Source organism: Canis aureus, chromosome 33, assembly GCF_053574225.1.
Source record: "Canis aureus isolate CA01 chromosome 33, VMU_Caureus_v.1.0, whole genome shotgun sequence".
Taxonomy (NCBI): Eukaryota; Metazoa; Chordata; class Mammalia; order Carnivora; family Canidae; genus Canis; species Canis aureus.
The window spans coordinates 32,145,861-32,172,358 of NC_135643.1; the positions used below are offsets into that span (position 1 = coordinate 32,145,861).

Here is a 26,498-nt window from a genome sequence, read left to right on the forward strand (position 1 = left end):
TTCCTTTTACTGCTTGGTTTATCAAAATTCACAAGGAAATATGCCCATGTAAAAAAATCGCAACCATACTACCTAACAAATTATTATATTTCGTTGTATTAATGGATTTGGGCAGTTAAATATAATTATTTTCAGTAAAATTCATTAAGTCAAAGAACCTGTTTTGAAAATCTGACTTTGAAACAAGCTGACAGAAATAATATGAAAACTAAACACTAATTTGCAAACAGAGAAACCAGAAAAATGACACAGACATCATCCTCTTATTGGAAAACAAGGAAGAATTACCCAGGAAAGGAGGGAAAAAAAAAAGAAAAACTGTTGAAAAGGAAAGCCTTACTTTTCAAAGATCCTTACATTAGTAAATTTTATATGTTGACCCTAAAGGAAGAATGTAAGTATATCCCTTTACAGTAATTTTCATTTCAAATTCCACTCAAATCTAAATCTTCAGTGAAAAGAGGAGGGAAAGAAAGAAAGAAAGAAGAAAGAAAGAAAGAAAGAAAGAAAGAAAGAAAGAAAGAAAGAAAGAAAGAAAGAAAGAAAGAAAGAAAGAAAGAAAGAAAGAAAGAAAGAAAGAAATTAAAAGATTCTTATCAGCATACTTCAGAAAACCAAAACAAAAGGAAATCTTTCCATAAAAAGGTGACAGCCAGAGTGCTTTAAATTCTATGTAAAGGACATCTTTTAAGTCTAATTATTTTCTGACCTTATGCTGTTTTGCTTTGCTGTTCAAGGACTCTAATCAGAGATCCTAGTGGAAAGTTTGGCCTATTAGTATTGCTATTACACTGGTTCTTCTAAGTCACCAAAGAAGCTAACTTAGCATATGTGCTTTGCATGGTCAGTTTGGAAAGCTTTATAGACCCAAAGCGTTCCTTCATAGATTACATTAATTTTGCAATATTATTTCTTCCAAAAGTATCAACACATGGGGAGGGGTAGGTGTCAGCAGGGGCAAGAAGGAACTTCTAGAAATTCCAAATTGTCTCTTTGAAAAAATAATCTTCACCTCTACTGCATATAGTTTTATTTACAGAATTCCCAGAGGCACACCTGGACTGTTCAGTAGATTAAGCATCCAACTCTTGATTTCAGCTCAGATCATGATCTCAAGGCTGTGAGATTGAGCCCCGCCTCAGTCCTTGCTGGTTGTGGCGCCTGCTTAAGATTCTCTCTCTCTCTCTCCTTCTGCCCTTACTCCCCTAAAATAATTCCCAGAGCTGAAGGCAAACAAAAACAACTCAGCTCACACTACTTTGAATTGTACATCTTATTTCTTATTTCATTGTGCTTGCAGTTAAAAAAAAACTGTGAATGAATAAGACTGAAGAAGCAACCTGTGAAGGCTTGAGGTGTTTTCTGTTTTCCCAAGAGGTGTGGCCAGATTTGGGAGAAAAAAAAAAGTTGTGTACTAAAAAATAATGTCTAGGAATAAGAACCTGGCATTTAAATAGGAGTGGATTCCCTCTAAATTTTACCTCAGTGGCTCCAAGATATGAATCATAGAAAATGGGCACCTCCCTGTGGCTAGCATTCCTTCTACCCACCTTCAATAATGCCAATTAGCCTGGGTGGGGCCAACATGGAGGTAATCTTACATACTGGACCATTTTAGCAATAATTTTCCCCTTTGGACAGAAGTCTATGGGCTTTAGGAAAACTAAAAATAAAACTAAACAGTTTAAGAATATGGAAAAGTTAGAAAAAATTAAATTTTACTAATTAGTGTTTATTTTTAATGTCTTTATTCCTATGAAAACTTTAAAATAAGCCAATAAAGCATAATAATCATCTAGAATTATCACTAAGCACTGAGAATGCCAAAAGTTTGTTAAAATGTTTGCTTTAAACCCCAACCTTTCTAGAAGTGCAGTTCTCACGGTCCTAGACAAAATAATAGTGATAATAATAATAATGAATACAAAATAAATTTAGAAGACTGAATTTCTTCATAATGAGTTATTTTAGTGTTGTACTAAATATGTTTGTTAAATAGCACTTATAATAAGTATAATTTTTATGTAGCTATTTTCCCAAAGTTCTATAAATGCTATAGAAATCAATGCCTAACCTTTACCAAAATATCCTGACAATGGACTATCATTCAGCCATAGAAAGAAGAAAATCCTATCATTTGCAACAACATGGATGGACCTTGAAGACATGATCCTAAGAGAAATAAGCTAGACAGAGGAAAAAAAAATACCACATGGTATCACTTACATGCGGAATCTTTAAAAAAAGAAAAAAGAAAAAAAAAGTCAAACTCATAGAAGCTGAGAGTAGAAAAGTGGTTGTCAGGGGCTGGGGGTGGGAGAAATAGGGGCAGGGTGGTAAAAAGGTTAAAACATCCAGCTATGAGATAAATAAGGTTTGAGGATATAATGTATAACATGATGACTGTAGTTGATACTGTATAATTGAAATTTGCTAAGAGTAGAATTTAAATGTCCTCACACACACACAAAATGATAAATACCTGAAGTGATATATATGTTTTTTTTTTTTTTTTAAATTTTTATTTATTTGTGACAGTCACAGAGAGAGAGAGAGAATGAGGCAGAGACACAGGCAGAGGGAGAAGCAGGCTCCATGCACCGGGAGCCTGACGTGGGATTCGATCCCGGGTCTCCAGGATCGCGCCCTGGGCCAAAGGCAGGCGCCAAACCGCTGCGCCACCCAGGGATCCCGATATATATGTTAATTAACTAGATGGTGGAGATCCTTTCACAATACATACATGTATCAAATCATCATGATGTACATTTTAAATATTTTACAATTTTATTTGTCCTCAATAAAACTAAAAAAAAAACATAATAATCAATAAATAGTAAAAACAAGTACATGTAATAATCCAGGACAATTTCTGAGGTAAATGCATTTGATCCTCTAACAATCTTATAAAATGGAAAAAAATAGTAATCTTCTCATTGTTAAGATGAGGAAACTGAGATTCAGAATTATTATGCCTATGGTCTTAAGCTAACTATTGGAAGAAGAGGTAAGTTAGATTCTAGGCCTCTTGGATCCCTTGTACCAGTTCATATTCACCCTCTCTGTATATAATTTAGCCTCCAAATTTTTATGTAATCTATCTGTTCTTTAGAAATTCAGAGAAAGCATAAGTAAGTTGGTTAAGGCTTCATATTGATGAAGGCTTTGAGCAGAATCTTACAAGTGGACCAGTTAGGATAGGTGGAGGGAGAGGAGAAATAGATGTATGCCAGGAGGGAGAAAACAATAGCTAAGAAAAATGTACTATACTGAGCATTTAATCTGTATTATCTCATTTACTCCTCATAATAATACATAATGAATTAAGTACTTCCTATAAGGAAACTGAGGCTTAGGAAACTAAGGAATTCACCTGGGTTACAGAGATGGGAAAGGACAGAAGCAGGAACTGGATTCCAGCCCTGATCTGCTTGATTCCCAAGGCCAAGCTCTTAACCTTTATTCTCTACTACTTCTGGAACAAAGCATGAAAAGGAGCAGAGCATGAGTGAAAATAGCTTGACTAGAAAAGAGTCATATTGAGAGTGGAAGAAAATAAAGCTGAATAAACAGATCAGGACAGAGTTATAGAGTGCCCGAAAATTAAAGAAAAACTACACTTGATGTAACAAGCAATGGGATTTCTTTATAGAATTTTGAACAGGAAGAATGATAATAAAGGGAAATATTCAAAGAATGTCCTATGGCAGGAGACTGGAAGGAGTAAAAGATGACAGTAAAGGGCAAGTTAAAAAATTAATCTAATGGTTCAAGTATGAAATGATGATGAAGATCTAATCTGGAGTGGTCAGCATGATCATGAATCAGAAAAAAAAAGGATATAGAAAACAATTAGAAGGAAGAATCAACGTAATTTCATGACTAATTAGATGCAAGGACTGGAGCAGAGAAATGATGAGTCAAAGATGACTGGATGGTTTCAAGCATAGGGGACTGAGGAGATGGCGCCACATGAATAAGACTGAAGGAGGAAACGGTGGTGGGAGAACATGAGTTTGTGTTTAGGCATGTCAGATCTTAATGACTGCTGAGTAGGACTTGGACTCGAAGACTCGTTTTCAGATGTTGAAAAAAGGTGATTAGAAACAAGGGCACAGCATAGTAATGAAAGTTGTAGTTTCTGAATTGCTGCTGAAAAACATGGAAAGAGAGATAACAGGGCTGAGGATTTAGGTGAAGGAGTTTCCATAATAAGGATGCCTAAGATGAATGAGGAGGCATTCAAGAAATAAGGAAGACCAACCAGTTTCTTCCTTGTAAGTTGTTTGCAATTTACCTGGCTAAGCATCATTAACATGCATGAAGAAACATCAATGGAATTACTTATCTCAGCTGGAATATAAGCTCCATGACCGCAGGAACTAGTACCTAAAATAGGACTTGGCATATTTAGAGAATTCTATATTTATTGAATTAATGAATAAATCATTGTACCCCATATGTCAGCAACTAGCACAATGCCTGGCAAATAGCTGGTGCTCAATAAAAGTTGTTGAACTGAATTGAATTAATAATTGTATCTTTACTCTGAAGAGATCTCATCTTAAAGTTGTTAATTACAAGATTCCAAACAAGTTCATTAAGAATTCAAAGAAAAGTGGGGTGCCTGGTTGGCTCAGTCGGTTAAGTGGCCCACTCTGTTTCCACTCAGGTCATGATCTCAGGGTTGTGAAATCGAGCCCAAAGTAGGGCTCCAAGCTCAGATGGGAGTCTGCTTGAGGTTCTTTCCCCCTCCCTTCCCTCACTCTCCATTCCTCCCCTCACTCTCATGCACTCTCTCTCTCTCTAAAATAAACAAATAAATAAAATCTGGATAAAAAGAATTCAAAGAAAGGATACATTATTGAGGCAAAAACATAAAATAGCATTGAAAATCTAAATAAAAAGAAAGAAGGATGGGAAAAAATAATCACTAAGTCACAGAAGCAGAAATGCATTTGAGATATCTGTACATCAGCTAAGAATTTTGATGTGAATGAAGGATATGAATTTAAAAATCAAGAGAAATATCACCACTTAGGTTGTGGTGCTAGAACCAACCACACACCTTCAGGACTGACTATAGGCAATAAGAGAAAAATGAGTTAAAGACCATACCAGGTCTGTGACCTGAGTGACTGTAAGAATGATGGCAACGGAGAAGCTCAAGTGGAGAGAAAGATGTGTGTTTTAATTCCAATATAATTAACATACAGTGCTATATTAGTTTCAAGTGCACTATATAATTATTCAGCAACTCTACACATTACCATGTGCTCATCATGACAAGTGCACTCCTTATTCCCCATCACCTATTTCATTCATCTCCCCAGCTCACTTCCCCTCTGGTAACCATCAGTTTGTTGTCTATAGTTAAGAGTATGTTTCTCAGTTTATCTCTCTCTCTCTTTTTTCCTTTGCTTATTTGGTTTCTTAAATTCCATAAATGAGTAAAATCATATGGTATTTGTCTTTCTCTGACTGATTTATTTCACCTAGCATTATACTCTTGAGCTCCATCTATGTCATTGTAAATGCCAAAATTTTATTGTTTTTTACAGCTGAATAATATTTCATTATATATATTCTACATGAGGAAGATGTGCTTGATTTGAAACATAGACGCTCCAAAATTTCCATTAGAGATCATCCGAATGAAATTCTTTCAAATGAGCTCAAGTGAAAATGAAACTCATAAAAATAAAATACAAAATTTTGTAGACATCAGGAAAATGAAAAATTGTACAGCTTGGTCACATGAAGGCATGCCACCTGAAAAATCAGAAATAAAGTTGACAATCCTTTTCTCAGCCATTACATTGCATGGCCTCACATGATACTGTATCTCTGGTCCATTTTCCAGCTAGTCTCTGTAGACAAGCTTCCTCTGTTTTTACAAGGCATTTCTGTCCCTCCAAAACTTTTAGCTGAGACATCACTTTGGCTTTTCATGATGCCAACTCTACATGAACAACTGTACATTGTGTTTTCATTCTGAAAATAATGTAAAAATTTCTCACATTCTTTCACAAGAAAAGTCTTATCACTGCTCTACTTTTTTTTTATAAAACCACATGAAGTCAATAATAAATTGTGTAAGCGAGTTTATGTTTACAGCCACTTCAAGTATACATACTGATTAATTCTCCCTTTGATTTTATGCTCATTAATTTATTGCCTAAAAAAACTACTTTCTACATCCCATGTAATCTAATACAAAAATTAACAGATATTACTAACTGCCTTATTGACTACAATGGCCTAAATTTATTAGAGGAATGGATAGTCAGTGAAATGCCACCCCAAAGAGACAAGAAATATAAAGAAAGTGACAAACCTGGCTGGTTCACAAACAGGAATTTCTGACACTAAATAAGGACATGTTGAGAAGACAATTTTAATTTATTAAGCTACAAACTGTTTGCAAAATATTTTTTGGAACAAAAAGTATTTTTGTATTATTCTATAATTTGTGGTATGTGACAACATGAGGACCAAAATTTAAACTAAGAGAAAAAAAAATCCTCCTTTAAAATATATATTAAAACTAGAGTGCCTGGGTTGCTCAATCAGTTAAGCATCCAACTTTTTTTTTAGCATCCAACTCTTGATTTCAACTCAGATCATGATCTCAGGGTTGTGAGATCGAGCCTCACATTGGGCTCCACACTCAGTACAGAATGTGCTTGTCCCTCTCTCTCTCTACTCCTCTCCCCCTCCCTCCATGTTCTTTCTCTCTGAAATAAATAAATAAATAAAATATTTAAAATATATATACTATCAAAACTTTATGGAAAGGTAGTAGTCACTACTAATGTTTAGTCCCTCTTCAAATAACCTTTTTTTTCATTCTGCAAATACATATTTAATAACTAATACAGGAAAGAAAGCAAAAGACCACATTGATGTTTCCTAAATATGAAGAAAATAACAATTAATTAAAATAAGTTAAGTCCTTTGTCAACCATGGATCAAAATATACATATATAATATATATCCCCAAATAAGACCTGATTGTTGCTTTATAGTATTCCACAAATATAAAAACCCTCAACATTTCATTTGATTCATTGGTTCATTTACTCTATTTACCTCTTGAAAATTTCTAATATAATAGCCCAGCTTTAAGGTGCTAAAATTTTTCTGAGGGTAAAACTTTATTTGGTTTAATAAAATCTTTCAAAGTATAGACAATTCTGTTTATGTCTTTTTTTCTAATTACAACAGTAAGGAACACAACTATGCGTTCCTATTTTTATATACATAAGTGTTCAAATATGGGCTATGATGTAAGATTTTTATGTAAGATAGTCATCAAGTTGAAAATAGAGATTACCTCTCCATTTCCCACTAATATTCAGATATTGCTGGTAATTTTAATGCAACTACTCATGTGAAAATTTCAATTATATTGTGTGAAAATATTTGAATTATGAACCATTCTGTGAAGTAACTCTGTAAGGCAAGTGTTTATTAGTTTGATAGATTCATTCTGTTTTAAGTAAGCATTTGATCAAGTTATAATATTTATATTACAATCTATTCTATGTCTTCAATTCCATAAATGTAGCTATGAAAAATCTTATTAAATTCTTTCATGTAGTTGCAATACCTGAAAAAGTCTGGTAATAACTCTGACCCTCTCTTTTCTAATCTGTTTGTTGGAGATAGTAAATCACAGCATTTTTCTGTAGGTTAAACTAAACAAGATATTAAAGTGCCTAGTACATAATAGATTTTCAATAATTGTTTGCCTTTATTATCATAAAGTATTTCAGGGGAAGAATAAAAGCAGCATAATAACACCACTTTTAAATCCAGGCATTGAAATCACATGTATTCTTGGGCTGTCTTCTTACCTTACCACTACCTAGTAGCCTAGGTAAATCCATCGGATTCCTGTCATCTTAATTATGTATTTGACTCTACAGGCAGCTACCAAACCAGGAATTTCAGGATTATGCACAAAAGCCATATTGATGACCTTAATTAATTTAAACTCAGAGAATGCAACTTCTGAATGAATTAACTGAGCCAAGATATTAACTCTTAGAGGGTGATTACTTGCTTTTGACCTGGAACTGCTAGGAATATGATTTGGTCCTATTCCCAGACAGTCCCCAGCTCTCATTTATATGAAATAATAAATACATTTTTTCTTTCCAGTCCCCTTCTCCCTCCACTCTAATTTTATTCTCTAATATAATGGTAGACGGATCCTACCTCTCTAATTCTGCTAGCTATCCACTCCCTTCTCCTTCCATACTTTACAATAAGTGATCCTTAAGCATTTACTATGCAACTTGGTCATCTGTTTCTATATTTCAGTAAATTGAAGATCTGGCTTTGAAGGATCCTTCTCTTAAAATCCCCTCCCCTGGATCTTCCCATTGACATGTCCTACAGTCCAAGCCAGGACCTGGATGATATCCAGAATAGTGAGGCTGACCACTATAATTCTGGTATTTATGGTCAGAGAAGTGAAAATAATACAGGTCAGGATAAACCTTAACAATCCAAAAACAAACAAAACTATCTGTAAGTATAATGCAAATGTTCTTAATAATGAGGCTCAGACAAATTGAAAATGAAAACAATTTTTATCTCCTGTAATTTAACACTAGTTCTAGGCTTCAACTGAAAATGTTTTCTTATTTTATAGCTTGGTAGAATTTTGATGAAATAAAGGGAAATGTTAAATACAATGTCCCCTCAAGAGCTAATTATCCTCAATGGTTTTTTAATAGGCCAGAGTATTAACCTAATTAACCCATCTTTCATGAACATGTTGCAGAAATGGGGCCTGTCCAACCACTCCTGCAAATGTTCAGTTGCCTGAACATGCTTGTTTTTGTGGTTGAAACTCAAATTCTTCCTCCCACACAACATAACAAAAACTTTCAAAAGGTTAAGTATCTGCAAAGATCCATATTTATTTGATACATGTTTTTCTTTTTATAAGACTTATATTTACTTATTTAATAGATTTCTTCTCTATCCTGGCACAGTCAGAAGTTTATATTTATGTAATCAGTTTCTCTAAGTTTGCAGAGTATCTATTACATGTCATTCAAAGCTACTTATTCGCTCAAGTTCTCTGTTTTTTGCCTAAATTCTGTAAATATTTTATGAAAATAAGCAAAATAGACTAAACAAAATCTATATTGTATTTTGTGATTGTAGACTTAGTACAACATATATTTTGAGAAAGAGTTAAATTTGGTGAGAGCATAAGTTTATAGTTTCATGCGACATACACAGAAAGAGGCAACATTTTAACATTTATTTATTATAAGTCTCAGTATTAAAAAGATTTGAGTAGATTCATTGATATTGAGCAATGTAATGGCAAAATAACACACACACTATATTATATGTCAGATCATGTTAGAATTCCACATGCATTATCTTTATTTCTCATAACAACCTTATGGAGTCAATCTATTGTTAAAATCCTCATTTGTTATAGATGAGAAACTGAGACTATGAGAGGCTAATGAATTTGCCCAAAGTTCCAAAATTGAGGAGCAGTTGGGATTGGGATTTGAACCCAGGTGGTCTTATTCTAGATCCATGTTCTTTCCAGTAACGATAGAGAAAGAAAAGGAAGCCAGAGTTAAAGTTGGCCCAAGAAATATGCATTGAAAATTCTGTTTGATACAAAAAGTGAATCATAAGTTTGGCTCTGATTTTCTGGGAACCAAAGGAAGAAAATAACATAATCCGAAACAAAATCCACACTGCCCATAAACTAAAAGGCATATCAACAACTCAAAAAAAGATGGCTTTTCCTCTGGTGGACTTTATGAGAAAGAACAAAAAGCAGTCTAAAAAACAAAAACAAACAAACGAACAGCAAAAAAAATATGGCACCTTCTCATTTTCCCTTAAAGGTAAACCCAGGGAATAATACAGAACCTCACTCAAAGAGACAGAACGTAAAGACTGCTAACTCTGGGAAACGAACTAGGGGTGGTGGAAGGGGAGGAGGGCGGGGGGTGGGAGTGAATGGGTGACGGGCACAGGGGGTTATTCTGTATGTTAGTAAATTGAACACCAATAAAAAATAAATTAAAAAATAAATAAATAAAAAAAGAAAAAAAAAAGAAAGCATATTCATAATGCACCAAAGCAATATTATCCATATATGTATGTTCAATGATGTGGCTTGAATCCAGAATAAAATTTAAAAAACTCAAGGAATGCAAAGACTACATCTTCTGTCGGCAATATTCCCTGTATAACAACGTAATATCTCAGAAGTAATTCAACATTTAATGAGAGTCAGGAAGCAAATATTAATATTATATTCACCAATAAGCTGAGATGTACCTTTTTTATCTTGCTGATTTAGAACTTGTCTATTTACTTAATTCTTCAGTAAACTAGAAGATAGAAATGACACAAAACAATTACAATCTAAGCTTCATTCTCCTCAGCTATAAAATAGGGATAATAATAATACTCCCTCGTCTTCTTGCTTTGAAGATCAAATAAAGTAACACATAAAAAGTTCTTAGTGCTTGCTCATGCTATACATTGATTAAAATGTTGACTATTAATAATATTTTAAAAATATTTATCATCCATATTTAGAAGCTCTGAGATGGGCCCTTCAAAGCTTCATAGAGCATAGCAAATTGAAAGAAGTATTTTGATTTAAGAAATTAAAAGTGGAATATTCATATTGTCCTAGGAATCAATTACTAGTTGAGTCAGGATATAACTGAAGAACTACAGGTTGATTTTGTGATCTCTGCTACTTTTTCAAAATATTATAAATTAGCTTAAATTTTTGTGGAAAAAAAATGATTGTTTTTTCTTTAGTTGTCTAGACAAAATTAAGCCCTTGAATCTAATAATAAAGTGAAGATATATTTCTATCCAAACAAGGACACCTTTGAATCAAAGGGGGTCCTGAAATACTTAACCTACCTAAATAATGTTTATACCTACAACAGGTATAAACCAGTATATTCCAGCACATCTAGGATATAGGTTCACCCTACCTACCCTTTCTTTTCTATTTCAATAATAGAGAAAAGAATTAATGACTATGCACTATCCTATATGCAATTTTAGAGGCCAACTACGCCAGTATTTTTTGCAAAATCAAAGTTGCATTTCATTCAATGTATGAATCTCCAAAACAAATCAAGTATTACTAATTGTACTCAGATTCAAACATATTTTAACACTTTCTGCAAAAGTTGAGACCTTATAAAAAATTCTGATGGATTATGGTGCTCATTAGTTTGATATCATAATTGGTCATTTAGAAAATAATAATAATAATTGGTCACTTAATATTATTCAGATCTATAATATCTGAATAATATTAAATTATTAATTATTATAAATTATTAGTTAATATTATTTAAATAATATTAAATTTTGACATTTCTTTTTATTTGTAGAATTTATGGACAAATAAATACCCAACAAATTCAGTGACAATGTAAGCACATTTAATAGCTCAAACTTGTTCCATACCTTCTTTTTTTTGTTTCGTTTTGTTTTAGAAAGTTATGCTAATGCAACAAGTAAAAAAAATGTTTCCAGATTCTTTAAATCAATACTTTCCTTTCACAAGGATATTTTTTTTGGTCTTGACATCCCTTTAGTTTATTCTTTCTAGAGTCTTCAAATTCTCATTATCTCCTAAAAAAAGAAGAAAAAAAAAAGAAAAGAAAAAGACAAATATTTATCTAACTTTTCAGATTAGTTTTTTTCTTTAAAAAATCATCATAAAATGAAAATAAATGAAAGGTTAGAGAAGAGGACAGTTAAGTACTGGGCATTCTGAAATGTTCCTATGCAGAGTATGAAAGTGTAAGTCATATTTAAATAGAAGAGCGTGCCTGGTGGCTCAAAAAGTTAAGCCACTGCCTTCAGCTCAGGTCATGATCCCAAGGTCCTGGGATCGGGTCCTGCATAGGGCTCCCTGATCTTTGGAGAGCCTGCTTCTTCCTCTACCCCTCCCCACTGCTTGTGCAGGCTGTCTGTCTCTCTTTCCCTGTCATTCAAATATACAAAATCCTTAAAAAACAAAGACAAATAAATAAATCAATAAATGGAGGAGTATCTTGTATGAGTATCAATAATAAAAATAATAATGGAATAAAAAATGTTCCAATTGAATGAAATTTTACTATGTGACAATATAAATTAATTGATAAGGAATTTCTGGAAAAAATTGATATCTCAAGGAGAAAAAAAATGTAGCAAAAAAAGAGTTAACATGGAATTCTTCTTGTAAACTATGGATGCCTTTCTCCACTTTACTTCTAATCTTTGAACCAAGTAGCATTGATTCCATGCTCATTCCTTATAGTGTTGTTCTTCTCTGAGAATCTAAGTTCTGTAAGAGCAATAATTGGTTCTATACCATTATGTATCCTCAGGATATTATGCAGAATCTGCCATTTAGTAGGTGCTCAATAAACATTTATTGGTTGATGAATTATTTGGGTTCCACACTTCAGCATTTAAAGTCCAAGATTAGAACAACCAATTTAAAAACCATCCTTGAATTAATAATAGGTTGAATTAATAATAGGTTTACTATGATCCAAAAGTGTGAGGTAGTTTCAAAGCCTAATGCAATCTTTGGCTATGTTGGTATAGATAAAGTGCAGATCAGGGACTAGTAATCCTGTTTTATTCTGTACTCATCAGATCATAAATCCTAAGAAATTTTGACAAAATGGACTCAATTAGAAGAGTAAAAGAGGGTACTGAAACCCATAAATTAATCATTCATGCATCATTAAATAAATTAGGGAAAGACAAGGTGGGACATATTCATCCTTTATTTTTAATCACCTTTATTTTTTTAATCACCTTTAAATACTGACTCAACTCTATGGAAGAGGAATAAGATACAGCAAGGCAAATTATAACTCAATATTAGAATAATTGCTTCAATAATTAGAGATGACAAAGAATGGAATTGGTTATCTTCCTTTGAGATGCTATGATCTCTATCTGGATTGGTAAAGAGTTCTAGAAAGATATATTCAACTCCATAGTACTTCTAAATTGCTATCATTTTATCACATATCTATATATGTAAAATATGAAATAGCTAAATTCTACTGTTTTATATAGAGCCTGCTTTATATAGAGCCTGCTCTATAAAGAGCCAAATATATATAATATTTGGATATAAAGTGAAATGTTTTTCATTATTCTATAATTTCAGAGATATACATCAACCAAAACAAAAAGAATTCTGTGACTGACTTCAGAAAGATGTCTGTACTTCTACAATGTTTATCACATGTACTTAGTTGTTAAAATCTGTTAAGATAGTGAATAAATAATAATTGGCATAAAGTCACTCTTTCTGAAGTACTTCTCAGGGTTTATTTCTATTTCACTGGAGCAATTAAAAATTTGTGATAAGCATACAAAACAATTCTCCACAACTTATGTCATCAGAGAAATGCAAATTAAAACAATGAGATACCACTACACGTCTATTTGAATAGTTAAGATCCAGAACACTGACACCACCAAATGCTGGCAAGGATGTGGAGCAACAGGAACTCTCATTCATTACTAAATTACCAATAAAAAGCATATATGTATATATTTTTAAGCATACATATTATATACATGCATATATATCCTTTAAAGTTATGTATATTTTAACCTCCACTTCACTTCCCTTTCCCTATTCTTGTTCATGTACCCTAGGAAAATCAATTTCCTATTTTATTTTAGATTTTCTTTGATTTATAAATTATAGGGAATACTCTAACTCCTGTTGAAAAGTGTTGGTGAATTAATGGAAAATTGCCACAAGGAAAGCGTCTTTAGTATAGAATTTAGATTTTTTTTTAATGCTATCAGTATCTAAAATGCTCAAAATTGCCTCAAGTTGCCAACATCACCACATTCTTCTTATCAAGCTGCCTCTCCTCATACCCTGACATCCAAAATAAAGAACCAAAGAGATGTATGATATCATTGTTTTTCTGTTTTAATTAGTTGTGCTGTTTTTCCTTGCCTGACCACAATCCACTATGAGTTAACTCTGATTTAGATTATTTTTAAAACCCAACCCTGTTTTCCTGTAAAAATGCATATAGCTCATTTTAGTAACAAGAGTGTTCACTTAAATTCTAATTATAGCCACTGTTCCCTGCAAACATTTTTTCCTGCATAACAAACCATAAGTCGATCTTTTTCAGTTTGCGTCTTTGTAGTTCATGCTTTGCTAATGATTTTTTTCTCCTATGTTACCTTAAATCCTACCAAAATAAAGTAAATTTTGTTTTTAACTTTTTAAAAAGAAAATATAATGTTCAAAGACATCATAGCTTTCTGGTTGTATGTGTATGTTATATATTTATATATATCATATATAATTTTTTATTCAAAAAATTAAGTACAAAAATTAATTAAGTATTATACTAGTCAGTCTAATTTTTTAGCACTGGAAATACCCAGAGAGACTCTTAATCTGCTGGGTTAGTGAGAGATCTATGAATAGTTCTTATTCATCAGTCTCAAACAGACCGCAAAACTCAAGACAAAAAAGGTTTGAAAGAGGATGTGGCAAGGTGGTAAAGGAAGTAATTTAACATGTTCATAGGGCTCTTGAGAGGAAGGGAAAAACACCTTTCTAAGTTCCTTAGATAATCTCTTAAACATGCAAATAAGTGACTAAGAAAAAATCAATGTAGCAATGGATGGGGCATTTTTCCATGGTATTTGGGATCATGTTAAAGCCATTGGGAATTAAACCAAAATCTCAAGGGTCTCATCTACAAAGGTAGGAGTAAACGAAGAAGAGACCAAATGGCTGAAAAGACTACTGAGCTGGGATTTTAATCACTAGTACCATGTAAGATTTTCATTTCTTCCATTATGCCATAAGGGAATTAAATGATTTCTCTGTCTTCTGAATTTCATGGGCTCCAAGTGGATTTTAATGGATTTCAGATGATTTTATTACAGTGTCAAGAAAACAATTCACATTACTTTAAAGCATTAAATCAAATGGACAGTTTTACAGTCTATTTCATTCATAGACTACTATGACGATGCCACTCTTTGTATCCCTCCAAATCTCATCTAGAAATAACTATTCAGGACAATATTATGTTGACAAATTAATGCAACAAGAAATTTACCTTTTTAAAACATTAATGATTTTTAAAATCATATTCTAAACGTAGTATCAAAAGAATGTAAAAGTATACCACCATGAAAGAAAATAACTATTCATTTTAAGTTGCTGAAAGCCAAGTTACAGATAAAAGACTCTCAAACTAATACTATTGCTAGTTTCAGGGAAAAAAAGATTCAAGTTTCTAAATTCACAATATAAATGGAAGTGTATAGAAATTGTAGTTGCAAGAATAATGGTCTCATTAGTGGGCTTGTTGTTTTGAAGGAGACCATGTGTATTCAGCCAGATGCTATAAAATCCTGATGTATTCATTAATAATTATCACATGCCAAAATATCTATTCACTGAGTTAATCTTTGTAATAATATAAGCCATATTCTTGTTCTTAATCTATTAAGAAGGGAAGAGAGCAAGGTGATGATAATATAGTGTTATAAATGCAATGGAAAAGTTAAGGAGCAATTGAAGGGTGCTTAGTCAAGAGTCGCTAGGGATGGGGAGATACTGGAAGTTCAGCAAAGTTTCTTGAAGAGTTTCTGCTAGGATTTCTCCTAGAGAGAGATTACTTCAAAGGTCTACATTTCCTGCTGGTCAACATCCAAACTAAAGCAAATAGATTCAATCTCAGTTTAAAATGTTAATGCCAGGTTAACACATTATGTGAAAGTACTAATATAACCAAGGCCATCAAACTTTGGTACATCCACAAACTTCTCAAGAAAAGGTAGTGGGGCACCTGTGGTTCAGTAATTGAACGTCTGCCTTCAGCTCAGGGCATGATCCCCGGGTCCTAAGATCTAGTCCCCACACCAAGCTCTCCACAGAGAGCCTATTTCTCCCTCTGCCTTTGTTTTTGTCTCTCATGAATAAGTAAAAATTTAAAAAAAAAAAAAGAAAAGGTGGTAAGTTGATGTTCCCTAAAGATCTAGCTCATACAAAGCAAACTATTAATATAGTGAAGTTTCTATATAATAAAAGACCAAGAATTATTATAATATTTTAAATGGATATTCAAAACTCTGTATTAGGCTATAAAAATTCCATATTTCAAAAGACCCATTGTATAACTGCAATCATTTGTTTTACATTTATTTAAAGAAAGAAAAAACAAATTTGTTACTACCATTCATGGGTATTTTTAACATTTTTTCACTAAACTGTAATCAGACATTCATTGTTCTTTTTTTAAAAAAGATTTTATTTATTTATTCATGAGAGACACAGAAAGAGGCAGAGATATAGGCAGAGGGAGAAGCAGGCTCCTCACAGAGATCCTGATGTAGGACTCGATCCCTGAACTGGATCCTTTGCCCTGAGCCAAAGGTAGACGTTCAACCACTAAGCCACCCAGGTGTCCTATACATTAATTGTTCTTTCATTTTTTTTTAAGTCATCCCAATACTCTGGCCAGACTTCATCCTTAACATATGTATACATATGTGTGTGTAGTTAAAAACATATAAACAAATACAGTAATGTTTATTAGCTACACCAAAATATGCCACCTGAGATTTGCATACATTTTAATTTTTGTTTTGAGACAGTAAAACTTTAGGATTTCAGTTTACAATTAAATGGAGTAAAGATGATATTTTCCAGTTATTTATGCAGTGCTCTTTATAACTCAATTTTTTAAAAAGTGAGCAAGAAAGTGGACGAGATTCTTACCATTCATCTCTGAAGCTGATTAAACATCTTAATTAAACCATCACATAACAATGAATTAAGGAATAGATATGACAAAATATGTTTTATTCACATTGGAGACTATCTCACCTGTCGTTTAGAATGACTTCAAACTTTGTGACCTAAAATTTTAGAATTAAAAATATAATCAGACATGATTATGATTAACTGAGTTATCTCAGACAATGTTCAGTAGGCAGCTTGACTAAAACACAAAGAAATAGAGAAAATACTGAAAACTTTTTCTCATAGACTTCACACTGAATCCTAAGTTAGCAAGATTTTAAAAAGTGAATGTGTCCCTATCCATACTAAAATATTACAGAAAAACAAAGCTCCATTCCTAAAATAATCCTAGGGTTATAAAATATCTATGTATAAATGTGAAAAATGAAGAAATATAAGACATCAAAAAGATTTAGCAAGTGTATACTAAGAGCGACAATAAATTCCCTTCAATAAATATGTTAAAGGAGGGGATATAGATATTCATTTAAAAAATAAAACTAGATAACAGATTGCTACAGAAAATATTTCCTTTGGATCACAAAACAGCTCTAAAGCATTGCTAACATACATCTGAAAGATATGTGGGTTTTTTTTTTCTGCATGTGGCATCTCATATCTGAAAGGAAAATAAATAGGAAAGATAAACATGATAGCCGTGGAAAAAGAGGTATCAAGTGCAATTAACGTAAGATGTCCACCATGAACATCATACAATGAACTATGATCACTATGACCAAAAATGAGTCCATGGAAGAGTCACAGGAAAACAAAATAACGACAACTGCTAAGAGTTCTTTTAAGATATAAATTAGGCTACCATCTGCAGCAATATGATCCTCAAATCAAAACTTTTATATAATTTTCCTTAATTCTTTGGAATTTTAAAAACACAGTGCCTAAGCTTATATTTCAAACAGATTATAAAACAGAGTTTAAGGGAAAAGGTAAGTTTTAAAAGGCTGCAAACAAGCACAGATATCCAGATGCTGGCTTCATACTCTACTTAAAAACTTTGCGAAGAGCTCCATCTACAGGCCATTCATGATATGCCGTTCTCCGTTAAAAAGCTGTCTATTCCCACTTTCCCTAAACAGTTCCTTATGATTTGTTCTGTTTAGCACAGAAAATGTTACATCGAGTAAATACATTGAATAAAACATAAAATTTTACAATTTTTCCCGTCACATTGTAATATTTCTTGACAGATGAGAGTATTACTCGAATATATCTATGTATGAAGATCCACCAGTGGGAGACCATTAGCTCCAGAGTTATTCCCTAAAGGGGTTAATTCTAAAGGAAGGCTAAAGGAGAAAAGAGTCTTTACACTTTCTTTCTAATTTTCTAATTTTAGAAGCAACTTTATTTTTTTCTCCTTCCAATTTCTCAAATTCCTTAATAATTTAAGTTCTTAAAAATTTTTACAACCTTGCATTGAAGCAAATTAGAGATACCTTAAGCCAGAAGCTCTTCTTTCTTTCTCCTCTCCTCCTCCCCCCCATTATTAAAGTCAGAGATAGTGAGAATACAAAAGAATCTGGAAGGAATTATGTGGAGCAAACAAATCCAATATATCACTAAATCCTGATTTTTTTAATCTCTAAAGCCCTATGTAAGTCACTTGACCTCTTATATCAAGGAGTGAGACACATCTCCAGATAGACCTGATTTCAAATCTCACGTCTGAAAATTACCATATTTATTCATTAGGCCGAACAACTCGTGGAATCAGGGTGTAAGAGAAAAGACAGCCCTTCAAAGCATTACTTTTCATACCAAAGAGAGTAACATAGAGTGATTCAGACAACCAATATTAAATATTTACATACTTAAACAAGCATACAAGTCCACCACTGGCCACAAATTTTGACCATTAAAATCTCAAATGAAGTTTTATGAACACAATGCAATGGCTTCTGTGAAGATATTTCCATATAAAGATTGCATAAGTAAAACAAGATGAATTTGATTCTTAACAACAGGAATCATACCTGGCATGAAATATTAAATATCCCTCTCATGTAGACAATTATGGGATTGCTGTATTGGTGTATGATAAACGTACAAATCTCTTTTTTTAAAAAAAGTAAAGACAACAGCTGTTCCAGCTCTCAGCTCTTTAGAACAAATCTGACACAAGGTTAAAACAAATTATAGAATCTCAGGTTTGAAAAGACTATTGAAGGTAATTTAATCCAACCACACCCCTTACGAAAGAGCCACCCCTTGTCAAGGGGTTATCCAGGCTATGCTCACTCACTACATCTCAAGTTGTCAATCTTTTTCTTTGAGCAGATCCGACCATAGAGAAATTCATCTTTATTTTGTTTTTAAAGATTTTATTTACTTATTCATGAGAGACACAGAGAGAGAGAGAGAAAGGCAGAGACACAGGCAGAGGGAGAAACAGGCTCCATACAGGGAACCTGATGCGGGGCTCTATCCCTGTCTCCAGTATCACGCCCTGGGATGAAGGCGGCACTAAGCCGCTGAGCCACCCAAGCTGTCCCAGAAATTCATCTTTATATCTAGACTAAATCCTTCCATTACAGTGTCAGCCAGGAGCTCTGTGATCATTTTTAGGTTTATGCAGAACAAATTCAACTCTTTTCCAGGAGAGAGCCCTGTGATAGTTGAAGAGAGCTCCAACCATTCCCCTGAGCCTTTTCTTTTCCTCTTAAGTAGTTAAGTAGTTTTGTTCACTCTTCCTATATGGAATGGTTTTAAATCTCTTGTCTTCGTGGACTTTTCCCCCAGAAGAAGTATAATTTGATATATTGTTGAAAGTATGATACCCAGGACTGAGTACAATCCTCTAGAAGGATACCTTTACAGAGTTGGTTGGAGTCATCTAACACCTTGTGCATAGTTGGGGAATGTATTTTTTTAATATAAGTTAGTTTAGTGAAATTCATTTTAATCAGGGTTGGGGGAAGTGAAAAGAGTAGGACACCAAAATCTTATTGCTTACTAACTAAATGTGCAAGTTTTCTATTCTTTTCTCCATCACTATTGTGCCCATAAAGAAAACTGCAATCATAAATAGACTCTCTAGAAAACTGAGTGTATTGAGGTATAAATGTTACTCAGAAAGACAAATATATTTTTATGCTGAGCTCTTAATTTCTATGAGAAGTTTTTTATAGGGTTTTTATGTAATTTATATAAAATATATAATAAAATTTTCTCATTTCCTTTGTACAAAAAAAGGTAATACTTGCTAAAAAAATTTTTTTAAGATTTTATTTATTTATTCATGAAAGACACACACACACAGAGGCAGAGACACAGGCAAAGGGAGAAGCAGGTTATCTCAAGGAGCCCGATGAGGGATTCCATCCCGGATCCTGGGATCACGCTCTGAGCCAAAGAAACACTCAACTGCTGAGCCACCCAGACATCCCCTTGCTAAAGATTTGTATGTAAAATGTAATTCCTGAAATGAAAGAAGTTGGTCTACCTTTTCACCATATCAAAACTATAAAACTAAACTGGAAGAAATAACTTAGGATACCTCAGCTTTATTACTGAAAAAGAATAATACAACCAAACTGGTCATTTTTTTTTAATTTATCAGTAATAACATAAATTCAACCCAAGTGTAGTCTTATATTCAACTTACAAAGTTAATAAAATCTTATATACAAATATATATATGCATAAACATAGATATGGATTATATAGTTATGGAGAAAGGGAGATATGTAAATATAATACATGTATATACACATATACAATATTTCCTTGTAATATTTTAGAAATAGATTATAATGCAAGCAACTAAAACTCAAAATATGAAAATGAAAAATTTGGTCCACTTTTATCTTTACTTTTCCTTTTATACTTTATATTCTAGAACCCCAGACTATTTTCCCTTACTGCATTTAGATGAGTTTTGCTAGCATCAAAACCAATCTCTATATTATATTCACATCTATATCTATATCTGTATCTAGTCTTTTCAAGTAGATGATAATTATTTGGGCCCAGAGTTAAAAAGCAGAAAGAACCCCATTATACTCTGTTATTTGTGATATAAACAGATTTCTGAGCCCTCACCTCCAGGAATGCAGGGACTACATGGAGCATACTTCATAAAAAAGGAAAAAGTTAAGGAGTGAAGTGAGCAGCCTAACAGCACACTATCTGTTGAATCAGAGTTCCCTGAATAACTAGTTCTGCAATGTGAATGAGGGCTGTGCTACTAATGATGCTGTTAAGGACTAAAACAGAAAAAACAAATATCATCTTTTATGTATTCCAACAACGCTGTGTAAATATATTTTTTTGAAATGAGTAGAACCAAGTTGCTATGATTTCGGCATTGGTCATCAGAACCACTTAAATCAACAATGAGAATTCTTCCCAAATTTATGGGATCTGCTTGAGCCAAAGCTGTAAGTCTACGACCTACTTGATCATATTCAATACTATAGACATTTCAATAAGCTGAGACCTTTTAAAAATCATAAGACAATAAAAAGAGGGAGAAAATAACGCTTCTCAATGGAAATGATGATACAATTTGTAATTTTAGTTACCTAAAATAACCTTTCTCATTGGAGACTTAGGGTCAAATGTGTTTCACTAAATTTAATTTAATCACTCAAATTTTAAACTGGGAGATGAAAATCATTTTTCATAAATTTATGATTAAACAATAAATGATGTGTATACCACTTAGGCTAATAATGTAACCAAGTATAATATTTTCAACTATTTAATTAGGCACTAATATATTTAACTGAGAATATCAATAGTTAACTGGAGAATATTAATTGAATTTAGTCTATACATATCATAGATATTTCTTTATTCCTATTAAGAAAATTCAAATTTCTGATAAAATCTAAAGAAGCAGGAAAAGAAAAATATAAAATAAACCAAAAAAAATACTAGTTTTTTTGTCTACAAAAATGTAACTACATGGGTATGGATGCATAGTTACATTTTTATAGACAAAAAAAAGAGAAATATTAATTTTAATATAATTCTAAGTAAGTTGATAAAAACATTAAAAGATTATTGCACTGTTACATACTACATGTTTTTCTTGGTATAAAACTAATACAGAATTATTGGTTAGCTGAGAAGTAAATATTAGAAAGAGAAAACAATACTATTATTATGTATCATCATAATAATAAAGGTCTTTTTGAGACTTATGTTCTCAGCATTATACTAGGTGCTTAAAAACATTAAATAAGTTTATCACCACAACAAACATTATGTGTATTTTATCACGTGCATTTTTCAGATGATAAAACTTCAGCTAACATGCTGCATTCTGTGCCCAAGGCCAGTCTGTCTAACCTAAAACTGATGATGTGAGATCTTCCCTCCCTGCCTTTAAAACATCACATTTAAAAAGCCACACGCTATGCTTTAATAATCATATTGATACATGTGTCCAAAGAATTTGAATTTAATTTTTACAATTCTATATTCTTGTACATAGCAAACATTTAAAACTAGGAATACATCATATTTTTATTTTTATAGAATGTTTTATTGATTTAACATTAACAAAGGAATTTCATAGATACAAAATTTAATCAAATATTTATAGTTTTACTGTATTTTAAAATTATACTGGATCTTTATATTCAGAATCAAATCAGAGTATTAAATTGCATAATAGAAGCCAAATTTTGAGGACATTAAGTTGATTGCAAAGTATTGAGCAAAAGATGGAATAAAAGTTTGATTTTTTTTAATTTATTTTTTATTGGTGTTCAATTTACTAACATACAGAATAACCCCCAGTGGAAGGAGCCTCGGTGTCCAACGAAAGATGACTGGATAAAAAAGATGTGGTTTATGTATACAATGGAATATTACTCAGCTATTAGAAATGACAAATACCCACCATTTGCTTCAACGTGGATGGAAAGTTTGATTTTTTTTTTTTAAAGGCTTGGGATTTTTTTTTTTAAGATTTCATTTATTTATTCATGACAGACACAGAGAGAGGGAGAGAGAGAGGCGGAGACACAGGCAGAGGGAAAAGCAGGCGCCATGGAGGGAGCCCGATGTGGGACTCGATTCCAGGTCTCCAGGATCCGGCCCTGGGCTGAAGGCGGTGCTAAACCGCTGAATTTATTCATGGCTTGAATAAACTTGGCTGCCCAAGTTTGATTTTTCTAAATTAAAAAAAAAAATGTTGAAACAATTTCCAAGAAGTAAAAGTATCTTAAATTGTCATTAATCATTGACAAAGAGTATATTTTACATATAAATCTTTAGGAAAAAATATAATGAGAGATAAGGAAGAGGTTCCATAAATCAGTATTCTAATTTCCTTAGTTTTCCAAGTGAAGTAACATTAGTACATGAATGCAAGTGATTTAAAATGATAAATGATATAAATTAATCTAGAATGTTGCATTATTATTCTGTGTCAAATAAAACAGTAATTTTGAGAATAGAGAGGAATTTAACCATATATTTGCTTTCTCATAATTATTGGAAAACATGCAGTTTTGACTTTTAATAGTAAACTAACTTTACTATTAAAAGTTAAGTTTTAAAAAAAAAATAAATAAAAGTTAAGTTTTCATTTTCCCTTTGATGAGAACATCCCTTTGATACTTGCTGTGAAATTAAGTTTCTCTCTGAAGGTGCACCCAACAAGGTTATATTTTTTGTTAGCACTCAGAATAGGCCTGCCCTTATAGGAAGCAGTTAGGAAGTCCCCAAGTCCCATGCTTGGAAAGGCTGTTCGTCTGAAATGTCCCTCAACAGGAAAGAATGATTGACCCATTTGCAATTGCCACTAGGTGGAAGTCAAGACATTTCCTCAATGCAAGCCCACGTAATACCGTAATACCGAGGCTGGCCTTGCCAATACTTCACCCAGAGCCCCAGTGTAGAGAGGAAGGCCCGTGCCAGACTCACTGCCATGTGCAGGCCCCATGCCCACTCAGATGCCCACAAAGATGCTGACAGCTGTGTGAAGCCTTAACTGCCACCTCTCAGAATTTTGAATGTCAGCCAGGAATGTAAAAGAAGAGAGAGAACATCTTATAACCACAGCCAAGCTTGTGATGGCCTGATCACTCCAAAGCCTCTAAATCATTCTGAAGACTATCCACATAATCAGTTTTACAGATAAGTTTTCTTTTTTTATCTTTTCTGCCAATGTATTCAAACAGCTCAACAGTTCTTGCTGTTACTTTTCTTGTTCTAATCAGTCTTCCTCATACTTCAGACATCAGTAGTTTGTTCAAGAGCATATGAATTTGTATTTCCACCCCGAGTTAAGACACAATGTCCAGGAGCTAGGCACTGTGGAGGGCCACTTAACTGCATTCAACTGAGAGAAGCCAATCACTATGAATTTCCAGAACACAGACCTAAGACAGCATACCCAGGTGGCATCATGAAAGGGGACAAGACTGACCCCAAGACTGGCAGATTAACCATGATCACCAGAATCTTGACCATGATAGTCAAGGTAGGGTCCGGTCTCCCAGGCCAGAAGAGCAACTCAAGGCACAATAGCTCAAAGTACCCTTCAACTCAGGTTTCGTGAAGAAAATGAAGAGAATTATTGAATAATCACTAAACCTACAGTATTGAATGAAGTATAATTATAATTAACCTAATTATAATTTGGGGAGTCAAAACTTACACATGGATTTTTAACTGTGCAATGAGGGTCTGGGGCGCTTGGAGCCTTAAAACCCCCATTGTTCAAAGGTCCATTGTGTAAAACTACAACTCATATGCAATAAGGCTCCAATACAAATTTCCAAATATTTCCTCTCTAATAATTGGTGAAAATTCTTATAGACACTGTCTCTGTTCTGGTGCACATCAGTCTCCTTCTGTCTTTGCACTGTCCATTTATTTGACTTCTTCTGTGTACTTCTGTCCTTTCATGTCATTTGAAAGAACCAAAGTGCTTATATATTAAAGCCATCACCTAAGACTCTGCTAATGAAGTTAGTCAGTGTATATTTCTAGTGCAATCACTGTCTATCAGTAGAGCCCTATTTGGGTTTACTCTCCATTCGGTGCTGAAAAAAAATAATGCTGCCAATATTCACTCTCTGTTAATGCGGCTCCAAGACCTGGGACCACCCTGTCTGAGGGCTTTGCTGGGTACTCTGCAGCTTGCTTCTTTGATTTAGCACCCAGGATGATTACAATTAGGAACAGACGCTAAAGCCAGGCTCTTTCAATCTTAATCCTGGTTCTGTCACTCTCTATGTGGCCTTAAGAGATCTATTGAGACTTGGGACACCTGGGTGGCTCAGCAGTTGAGCACCTCTCTTTGGCCCAGGGCACGATCCTGGAGTCCTGGGCTCCCTGCATGGAGCCTGCTTCTCCCTCTGCCTGTGTCTCTGCCTCTCTGTGTGTCTCTCATGAATAAATAAATAAAATCTTGAAAAAAGAGAGAGAGAGAGATCAAGTGAGCCTTTTTCTGCTTCAGGTTCTCCATCTGTACAATGGGGATAATTAGACTCACTCCTACAGTTCTGTGAGGATTAGATTACTTCACTGATGTAAGGTACTGGAAACTGAAATTGGCATGTGGTATTTTATAAATGTTACCTAGTTTATTCTGCCTAGCTGACATCTGCCCAATTTAAGAGTAAAGGTCTGAATGCAATACCCAAGTAGTGGTCCTGATTCCTGTAACTAGAAAAGGGGATGTGTCTCACTTAACTAGCTAAGTGTTTTGATCAGTAAGAAGGCATAACAAAATTCCAAATTTATGCACAAGCTCACCTTAGGGAAGAGATGTGAGAAAAGTAAAACCCTCCTTTTTCTTCCGGAACTATGAGATCTAGGTGTTCATATTTAGGAGAAAGCTGCTGAAGTTTGGATTAAACCTGGGCTTTCTCCATGTCCCTAAAACTGAACCTATCCTAGTGTAATGGTTAATTTTATATGTCAACCTAGCTAGGCCACAGCACCAATATATTTGGTGAATTATGTCTGTATGGTGCCATGAAAAGTATTTCTTAGATAACCTAACACATTTCAATCAGTAGATTTTGAGTAAAATGGAATATCCTCTATAATGTGGGTGGACCTTATCCAAACAGTGGAAGGCCTTTAAAAAATCAGCTCTTCTATGGGCATCCAACCTCTTGGCCTACTCTGTCCATTTTGGACTTGTGAGCCTTCACAATCACATCAGTCAATTTCTTAGAATAAATCTCTTGACAGATAATATAGAGATAGAAATAGAGATAGAGACAATACATCCTATTGATTCTGTTTCTCTGGAGAAGCCTAAAACACTGAGCTTCTGAAAGTAGATTCTTAAATGCTAACAACCTATATTAGGTCCAGAGGGATAGTCACTCATGTCTTCTTCAATTTCCCTTGAGTAGATATTAGATGACACATATTTTGTAATTGTTTTTATGAAAGGTCAGGGACTGCCCAGCTGATGGGCCTCCATATAGTGAGAACTTATCCAGCCTGAAGGGTAGTTTGGTGACTTGACAAAAACAACATTAGATTTACAAAAAACAATGCAAAGATATACTTTCATTCTGCCTCTTTTCAAAAAGCATGAGCTCTTAATATACTGCAAATCTATGAAATTTTGGAAGAACTTGCTGTACCCTATTTTTACCTTGTAAAAATACAAATATTCATTCAATTACAAAATACCAAAAAGGTAGCTTCTTAAATTTCAACT

General features: G+C 33.4%; 1 protein-coding gene across 7 annotated transcripts in view; it reads right to left on the reverse strand.

The window, feature by feature from the left end:
- LOC144303892 (uncharacterized) overlaps nucleotides 1-26,498 on the reverse strand; it is a 305,981-nt gene that overhangs the window by 121,039 nt on the left and 158,444 nt on the right. The window contains exons 5-6 of one of the 7 annotated variants that reach the window (XR_013370919.1): nucleotides 11,494-11,661; nucleotides 10,097-10,385 (exon numbers count right to left, since the gene is read on the reverse strand). The exons of 5 other annotated variants lie outside the window; for them this stretch is intronic. The gene's annotated coding sequence lies outside the window, so the exon portion shown is untranslated. Of the gene's footprint in view, nucleotides 1-10,096; nucleotides 10,386-11,451; nucleotides 11,662-26,498 lie in introns of those variants that run through there. One more of the 7 variants, XR_013370917.1, reaches the window with a different exon arrangement.